Raw genomic sequence first — 10,073 nt, 5'->3', positions numbered from 1 at the left:
CTGCCATTTCAAGTCTCTTAGGTGTGGTGTAGTCTGTTACACAGGATAGCTCACCGATATAACGGGTCTTTGTTCCTGGAGACTCCAGGTTCTCAGCACTGTGCTGCCCTTGGAGGCCAGAAAATATTACAGACGTGTCCTCTGACCCATACCTTGAGGTCTGGGAGGAGGAAGGCCATGGTCATATAATAAGGGAGAACATGCAAGGGGCTGTGATCACACAGTCATCCAACAAACATTTAGTGAGCCCCCACTGAGCATTGGGCACCCCCACCAGCGCTGGGCAGTAGGGATTCAGAGATTTTTAAGAAAACAAACAAAATCAGGGCTCAATATCCTGGGGAGAACTTCAAGAGCCATAGCATCCTTTAGAAGCTCAAGTTCAGACACTTAGAATCTGGATTGAGTGATGCTTCCCTGATGGGAAGACAGTAAGGGAAGCCAGGGGTGGTCGGCAGAGGGTCTGAGAGCTGGTGCTCTGTGCTCTGCCTCATTCAGCAGGCAAAATCGAGTGGTAAATTCACCTGCCCTTCCTTCCTTCCTTCCTTCCTTCCTTCCTTCCTTCCTTCCTTCCCCCCTCCCCTACCCACATGCTCTAGTCATTACAACCACAGAGGAGGAGCTTGAGGTCAATGTGTGTATCTATTGGCGATTGTCCTAAAGGTCTGAGGTAGGCGGTTGCAGAGAGGCGGGTGCGTACCTAGTGTGGCCGGGTCCCAGCCAGGCACCTTGGCTCCCAGCAGGATTCGGACCACAGCAGAGGCAGGCTTAGGGCTCTGGACGTATTGGGCCATCTGCCACCAAGGAAGAGGCAGGCCAGGACTGCACTCTGCATGGGGGACAGAGGTTCCAGTGAGAGATCCAGGCCACCTTGCTCGGGTCTGAGACGTGGGACTGCAAAGGGATGTCGTTGACTTTCCCTGGGAAAGCCTGCTCTCCTGGAAGGACAGCCATTCCCCTACCCACAGGTGCACGCCCAGGGCTGCTCCAAGCCAGGCCCTGTGCTAAGAGCAGAGAAACAAAGAGGCATCAGACTCCAAGTGGCTCTCAGGTCAGGCGTCACAAGTCCACAGGCAACCACAAAGCAGGCTGCAGAATATGCTGGAACAGGGTCCACGTGGGGAGCAACGACTGCCGTCCAGGAGGGCCAGGCCAGGCTGCCCAGAGGAATGCTGAGGGTCTGACATCTCACAAAGTGGGCTCTCGGGGTGGCCCAGCGGGGCGTGCAGAGCTTCCCCATGGAGGGATGGAAGGTAACTCAATATGCACACACGCGGGAGCCTCTGCCACCTGCCTCTCCCCTTCTCCGCTGGGGGGCCGGGGAGGGCCTCCTCCATCTTTGCCGTCCCCCACCCAGGGCAAAAATCTGCGTGTCAAATTCTTTCTCTCATATCTCACATCCCACATCCAATCTGTTGGCACTCCTTTCAAAATAAAACTAGATTCTGTATGTATTTATAAAACACTTAGTAAAATGCACACATTAAAAAAATAAAATGAGAGAGGAAACATCTAGAATCTGACCACTTCTCGCCACCTTCAGGGCTGCCATGATGGCTGGTCCGAGCCGCCATTCCCAGGGTGGGCGACAGCAGCCGCTCTTCCTCATTCTCTCCGCCCCCCCAACGCTGGGCCTCTGCCATCTCTTCTCCACGCAGCAGCCGGTCAGCCAGCACAGCGCCTGGCGTCCCACCAGGTCCCTGCTCTACCCATGCTGGGCAATGGCTCCCCATTTCCCTGTAAGTGCCATCGTCCTCCAGGGACCCAGGAGGTCCCCATAACGCCCCAGCCTGCTTCTGGACCCAGCTCCTCTGCTCTCTCCCTGCAAAACCTCCAGCACACGGGCATGCTCCCTCCCTCCAGAGGACCCGGCTCTCCCCTCTTCCTGGAATGGGCTTCCCCAACCGCTCACTCCCTACCACCTCCAGCTGCCCTGGGATCTCCCCGTCTTCATAAAGCTGGTGCCCACCAGCCTGCCGGATGCTGTCCACTGGCCCCTGGCACTTCCCTTCTCCCTGGTCCTGCCCCCTCCAGCTCTGTTCTCTGCCACTCGACACCTGACCTCTGTCTCCCCAGCCAGAGTGTAAACTCATGAGGGCAAGAAACTTTCTTTTCTTTTTTTTTTTTTCTTAATCGCAGATGTATATGCTGAATGGGACACGGTCAAGAGAGAATGTGGAAGGTAAGGGGATGGCCAGGAGCTCAAGAGTGGAGAGGGGCTTTCCAGAGCCAACACAAGTGAGGTGGCGGGCAGGGCTGGGTGACGGAGAGCCTTGCCGCCCCCCCTGAGAAGCCTGGGGCTGATCCTGGGAGCAATGAGATACCCCTACCCCATTCTCTGCAACATGACCACTCTCCGCATGTGTGAACTTGGGCAGCTCAAGCGTCTTGAGGCCTAATATCCTCGGGGGCAACCTAGATGGCCGAGAGCGTGGCCTGCGGTGATCAAGGGGGACCCACAGGGAGGTGACAGGGACTCTGTAAGGTTCAATCACTTCACCACTGGGTGCTGTTGGAGTGAGAGCCCCGCCTCCAAGGGGACAGCCTTTGAATGTGGATGCATTTTTTACAGCAGCTCTCTACAGATTTTCCCCGGCTGTTTCTTGCTGCCTGGGGAAGCTGTCAGCCAGTGAGGGAGGTGGAGCGGCGGGCACACCCTCCACCAAGGTGCTAGGCTCAGTGCCCTCCTGGGGAGACGCTCTGCAGTCGCCGCTTTGGGCTGACCGTGCACATGTGGGCTGAGTCTGGAGTCACTATCCTGCATTCCCACTCCTGGGGTGTCCGTGAAGCTGTGAAAGTCTTGACGAGCAGACGTGAGGAACGTGGCGTATGGCCGTGGGGGTGTGGCTGTGGGCCTGAGCTCAGGTGGTGTTGGGGCGTGGTGGGGAGTGAGGTGACTGGGTTTCTGGGTCAGTGGGTGCCTGGGCTGGTGGCTCCTGGGATGGGCCAGGCATTGCTGGGCTGGCTGGGAAACGGGGTCCCATCCAGATGAGAGAACAAAGTAGGGCATTGTCCAGGCCCTGAAACCCTGAGTGGGGAGAGGGGAAGTCCACGTGTGCCACCCCCGAAGTAGCCCCCCATGTCCTGAGTGCTCACCTTGTCCAGACACAGAGTAGAGACCCACCTTTAGGCACGGGCTGTTAAAAGTTCCAGTTTACTGCAAAACCACACAGCTAACACGGCCAGAGCAGGGTGTTGTCAGACTCTGTCCCCGCTACCCCACGGTCCCCCTCAGCAGGCTTGTCCCAGAAGGAATTCAGAACTGGAGAGACTCAGGGGTGGGGAGGGCAGTGACTGAGGATGTTACTCCAAGGGTTTAAACACTTGCCCTAAGGGGAGGCCTAGGTTCTGGCTAAGCCACTAACTCATGGTATGGGTTCATCCATCCATCACACGGATATCCAGCATGGTGAGACTGGGCTGGGCACTGTGGACTCAGTGGGAGCAGCAGGGGGTCTCCCCTCCACCTGAGACTCCCAGCCCAGGCAGGGACACACAGACACCAACAGCACAGTGAGGAGCAGGGAGCCCGGCGGCCGGCAGACCTCGGGGGCCCCCCATCCAGACCTGCAGCTCTGGGAAGCCTTCGGACCTGCCTGAGGATAAGTGGGTGTTAGCAGGCAAGGTAGAGAGGAGGGGAGCCCGTGATCCAGGAGGGAGGCTGGTGCAGAGTGGGGAGGTGTGGAGGGGGTGCACAGGAGCAGAGGTGAGTGCAGAGCAGGGGTGGCGTGGGAGAGAAAGCCCAGGTCTTGAGGAAGGCATCTGGAGGAAGGATGACCTTGCACAAGCCCCACCTCTTTCTGAGCCTGATTTCGTCCTGGTCCCGAAAACACAGCATTTGTGTAGCTTTGTGTTACTGATCACCAGAGGGTCTCAGGAATGACTCATCCTCATTTCACAGATAGAAATAGAAGGCCCAAGGGAACAGGTTGGCTGGAGTTGGAACCCATGTCTTCTGATTCAAATCTCATTTCCCACCCCCTTTCTCAAGAGGAGGGGGCTGGACTGGCTGCTCTCTGACACGGAGGCTCCGGAATCAGGGTTCAAACTCTGTTTCTGCTGCATGGCCTTGACCTTCTCTGGGACCCCGTTTGCTCCTTCTAGAAATAAAGCCATCACTAGCCCCCACCTCATGGGGTCGTTAAGAGGATTGAATGAGATAGCAAACACAAAGCCCTGAGCACCTGCTCAGCATACAGCAGGCACTTAATACATCCCATTCTTCTTACAGGGCCCCGACAGCATGAGATCCCGGACGGGCGGCCCGGGTAGAGGGTGCGAATTCCAGCTGGGCTGCTGTTGGCAGGGCCCGGGCTCCACACCCGCGTAACGGGCAGCCCTGCCTCCCGAACTGTGTTTCTTGTCACACTTGGTGGTGTCAGCTGCTTGTTAGAAAGCCACAGCTGGGTAGCTGACAACCCGCATCGCCGTGCCAGCCTCTGGGGAGGAGAGGGCCGCCTCTCTGAATTCACAGTCCGATCCTGAGTTGGGGGGAGTGGTGGCTCCCAGGCCCAGTGGAGCAAACGCAGGGCTGGACAGATGCCAGGTGCCCACCTGTGGGTTCATGGCCATGCGTGCTGCACGGAACCTTGCTACTGTCTCTCTCCCCTCCTCCTCCTTCTCTGCTGCTCTCCCTCTCCCCCTCACACCCATATGCAAGGAGCCAGATTTTCTTGCTAACCCACAGCTTTGCTTTTGCCAGGTTTCCATTTTGGGGAGAAGGTCCCCCATGAATGTTCCATTAGCTCCTTCTTCCTTCTACCCACTGCTTTTTGCCAATCTGGCCCTGCAGACCTTTGGTCCGAAACGTCAGCCGAGGGCACCAGTGTCTGGGGCGGACAGTTTCCACTCTCTGCTCCAGACTCCGTGCTAGGGCATTCCCACCCGTGGCCTCATTTCGTGCCCACAATATGCTCTTCATTAGGACCCTCATTGTGCAGGGCAGAGGAAGGGAGGTGGCATGTGCATAGGTGGGGGGGGGGGGTGTTGGGCTCAGGGCCATGTGGCTCCGTCTGCTCTTTGCAGGAGACGGTGTTGATGGCAATAAAGGATGACAGAGGCAATGCTGGTCACCAGTTGGTCATGTCCTTGTGCTCTCCTGGGCATGGCCAGTCTGCAACAGGGTCCAGAAGCAGAGGGGCAGGGGATGTGGAGCATAGAATGGGCGGTGACCCAGAATGACCACTAGGTGTCACTCGAGTCCTGGAAAAGAGCTGGCAGCCCCTCCTGGAGGGCTCTGAAGAATGGGGTAGGGAGAGCTGTGCTTCCAGCGAATGCAGAATTCTGACCTAGATTTGGGCAGAGATGCTGATGTGGAAAACTAGAGCTGGACGGAGGTGCAAGTAAAAACCGATTGTATTCAAGAACTATGGCAACGAGGGGGAAAAAACTTCAGTATATCAACTGCACTCACCTGAAACAGAAAAATGGGGATTTACAGCCAAATGAGCAGGGCAGGGGGAGGCTTCTCTGGGTGGAGAATGGCTAAGATAGTGAGGGGTGGGGGGCTCTTGCTAAACTGACCTAACAGGAGTCTTGCTGAAGGCAGGCCTGGTGACCGCACCGGCGGTGGGGAGTGCGGCGTGGGGGAGGAGGGAATTTGACCAGGTGTTGAGGACAGGTGGGCGCTCTTACCACACAGACATGGCAGATATCTGGCCACATGCCAATGATGTCAGAGGGGCACAGAAGCCCAATGGTCAGGCCTGATTGAGGAGAGGTCTCAGAGGAGCCTGACTGAAGTTTGGTCGAGGAGACAGTCTTTGTCCGTCCCTGTTCTTGTTCGAGGAAAGAAAAAGACATTCTCCTTTCTGAGCAATACGCATCCCTTTCTCATCAGTCATTTTGTTCGGAAGTGGCCCGCAGAACCATCTGTGAGGCTTGGTAGTAGAGGATGTTTGCTGGAGGTTGCAAAGTACCAGGCATTTCGATGAGGGAGATTTCCATGCAAATAAAAGAAAACCAAAGATGAGTGGCTGGAACTGGATGAAACCCAGTTTCTGAGCCCAGAAGGCAGCCAGTGGAGATTTCTAGAAGTTGAGCCTGGAGCATCTTTAGACGGTGAAGTGAGAACACCAGAGGAAATCTAAAGGACCCCCTGGCGTGTGACTTGAATGTCCTGGGCGATGGCCCAGCCATGAATGTCACGGCCACGTCTCTTCCTCTGAGAAGAACGTGGAAGCATCCGGCCTCAGCTCCCAGGGCTTCTTCAGATGCTCCCCCTAAGGATCTGGGCAATGGGGTTTAGTTCTCAGTGACTGCAGGTCAGCAGGAAAATCAGAAAAGTCAGTTTGGAGAGTTGTAGCTAGATCTCCAAGGAGAGATCTTCTTCTCCAGAAGATCCAACACCAGGTGCAGAAGACAGAACCCAGTCCAGCTTACAGGTGGGCATCTAAGTAGAGAGGAAAACAGAGTTTCACCAAGGGGCGAAAATAGCTCAAAAACAATGAATAGGACTATCATTTAAAAAGCCAAGGACATGCGCCATAGTTTCCCATTGGAACACTGAAAATCTGTCTCTACAGACACCTCCCTTGTTGATTCCCGTTTCTACAATACATCTGATTTCATACAATTCATCTGATTCCCGTTTCTACAATACATGATTGTTCACACAAGGGCAGTGAAAAAGGTAATTGACCCATAGGCCTTTTAAACTTTGCTTTACTGGAATCTTTTGTAAGGAATCTCAGGCTAGCCTTTCAAGAGCCTCTCAAGGTTAGGAAGCAAAGTTAAAAACTCACCACCCGATTTTTCTGGCAATGCCTATATAGATTTGGGTGAATTCGTCTCCTTTCAAGGTCCCCAGTATAGCCTAAGGTTGCTGGGTCTGCCAGGAAATGACCTTCTTTATTCGCCTGCAAGGCCGGGAGCCCTGCAAAGCCAGGTCCCGGGCTGGTTTTTCCAGAAGGGCTCCATGAATCAACCTTAGTTTCTTCCATTGTGTTCTATGCACATCATTCTCAAACATGACATTCCAGCCAAGGCCTTGGGGATATAACCAGTTTCCAATGACATTCTGTCATAAGGAAACGGATTCTTCTTGAACTTACGCAAATAATTATATTGCCATGAAAATAAGAATGCTCAATGTAAGTTTCCAAATTCTGGAGGAATCGGGCAGGGAGAAACGATAACCTGTTTTGTTTCTGCTTGCAAAAGTACCATCTACTAAATTGTCATGAATTATAGACAGCTTGAGATAGAAGGGAAAACAGTTCTGTAAACCCAGAAAATAGAACATTTAAAAAAAAAAAACCAGCAACATTTGAAGGGAAAACTAGAATCATCCTTCACTGGCTAATTCAGTCCCATGTAATTAATTCTTGTTCTGCTTGATCTTGGGTTCGCAATTTGATGAACCCGTCAGCTTCTCTACTGGTTCTGGAAACCCTTACTGAGGTCAGCAATGTGATCTAAAGGTCATTGAATGTCATCAGAAGTCTGCTCCCCACAATACCTCCCCTAGTCCTTTCCAGGGGTCTCTGAAATTGTCCTTGCTAATGAAAATAGAGCATTTTGGCTGCCCGGTGATTGGCATAACCTTTCAGGAAAGCATCAGAGGAAAGCTTACTATCTGTAAATGACAAGAGGCTTAAAATAGCTGCGGTTAAAGATCTGATGAGAACTCATTATAAAACAATTAACCAACAAAGGAATGTAATCGTCTCTGTGACATACAACACATTAAGATAATAACTAGAATTATGACTGATAACATTATGCCAGGATGTTTCATAAGCAACAAAGCATAGACAAATTTCTACGAATTTCATACAATTTCTAAAATATTTATATATTTAATTTAAAATATTTACCCATTCAAGTATAACAGGAAAGTTAAAGTACTTCTTCTGATCTGACAGTGCCGTCCAAGCAATCCAACATGTCGAATAAACCAGATTATTTTTAACATCTCTCCTTTTACAAGGTGAGAGAACAAATCCTTGGAGATTTTCCAGGGACCCAGTGCAAGGTCAGTTTAAGACCAGGATTTCATTAAGGAGTTGATTTTTGGGAAGGCAAAATTGTAAGAAAAGTAAAAACGAAAAAAGCCGTAAACCCCTAGCTCTTCTCAAAGTGAAAAGTCTGGGGGGTGGGGGGCCGTGCCCAAGTGGTTCAGTTGTTTCAGCATTTGACTTTGGCTCAGGTCACGATCTCAGGGTCCTGGGATGGAGCCCTGCTTCTGGGGCTCAGCAGGAAGCCTGCTTCTCCTTCTCCCTCTGCTCCTCTCCACGATTGTGCATGCACATTCCCTCTCTCTCTCAAATAAATAAAATTTTTTTAAGAAGTGAGAAGTCCGTGTTCTCTTAAATAATCACTGACATGGTATGGTTAATGTAAACACAGGAAATTATTCGGATAAAACATAATCTTTGTTTTCTAGGCAGTTTTACTTAAAAGATAAAGAAAAGCTTTCTACAATCTCATAGAAAGAGCAGACGAATCATCCAAGAAAAGTTTGTTGTTTCAACAGAAAGCAAACCAAATGCTAGTTTTGCATCTTACACTATTGCGCTCATTTTTAAAACTTTATAAATCAATCAATTCAACGAAGCCAGCTTGACCACACAGGAAATTCCTTCTCACAAACCCTCTACAACTTTCTATAGCCATGCAAATTTTTTTTTTTTGGTCCTATATTTTCCTCTTTTTCATTCTGAAATAACTTTTATTTTATTTTTTTAAAAGATTTTATTTATTTGACAGAGAGAGAGATCACAAATTGACAGAGAGGCAGGCAGAGGCAGGGGCCGCGGGGAAGCAGGCTCCCTACGGAGCAGAGAACCTGATGCGGGGCTCGATCCCAGGACCCTGAGATCATGACCTGAGCTGAAGGCAGAGGCTTAACCCACTGAGCCACCCAGATGTCCCTAAAATAACTGAATCAACCTCTAAACAATTTGTACGTTGAAGACAAAATTTTTCTCCTTTTCCTTAACAGAAATATAGCCTACATTCTTGCATAATTTCCCTGCAGTTTTTTCTTTATCCTTATTATTCCTAGAAATCTCTAGCAATTCACTTATACATAACTGGGATCTTTAAACCACAGGAATCTCAATTTCCAGTGAAAACAAGGAAATAGACACTTGTTAACTGTCTGCTATATGTCAACATTCTATAGTAAATTAGTAAATTTTATGAATATACCATCTCACAATTCCTAGAAATACATATAGTTCTTCTGGTACAATTTTTCCTTTTTTTTTTTTTTTTTTTTTTTAAAGATTTTATTTATTTATTTGAAAGACAGAGATCGCAAGTAGGCAGAGAGACAGGCAGAGGGAGAGGGAGGGAAGCAGGCTCCCTGCTGAGCAGAGAGGCTGATGCGGGACTCGATCCCAGGACCCTGGGATCATGACCTGAGCCGAAGGCAGAGGCTTTAACCCACTGAGCCACCCAGGCGCCCACAATTTTTCCTTTTTATTAATAAACCCAAAGGTATTTCTTCATACCTTATAAAAGTAAAAAGACAAAAGTATATAAGCATATACTTGTGTTTAGTTATTAATGTCTTAGTGGTTTATCTGACTTAGAAATGATTTAGATAGTTAATGACTATCTATTACTTAATTTAATTAGCTTAACTGTTAAGATGGCAAGCTACTCAATGTCCACAATAGTCAAACTATGGAAAGAACCTAGATGTCCATCAACAGATGCAGGAATAAAGAAGATGTGGTATATCTATACAATGGAATACTATGCAGCCATCAAAAGAAATGAAATCTTGCCATTTGCGACTACGTGGATGGAACTAGAAGGTATTATGCTTAACGAAATAAGTCAATCAGAGAAAGACAACTATCATATGATCTCTCTGATATGAGGAAGTGGAGATGCAATGTGGGGGGTTAGGGGTTGGAAAAGAATAAATGAAACAAGATGGGATCAGGAGGGAGACAAACCATGAGACTCTTAATCTCATAAAACAAACTGAGGGTTGCCGGGGGTAGTGGGGTAAGGAGAGGGTGGTGGAGTTATGGACATTGGAGAGGGTATGTGCTAAGGTGAGTGCTGTGAAGTGTGTAAACCTGGTGATTCACAGACCTGTACCCCTGGGGCTAATA

This window comes from Mustela lutreola, chromosome 10 (genome assembly GCF_030435805.1).
Source record: "Mustela lutreola isolate mMusLut2 chromosome 10, mMusLut2.pri, whole genome shotgun sequence".
Classification (NCBI taxonomy): Eukaryota; Metazoa; Chordata; class Mammalia; order Carnivora; family Mustelidae; genus Mustela; species Mustela lutreola.
The sequence above is the reverse complement of the archived record's forward strand: the minus strand, read 5'-3'. Positions refer to the sequence as shown.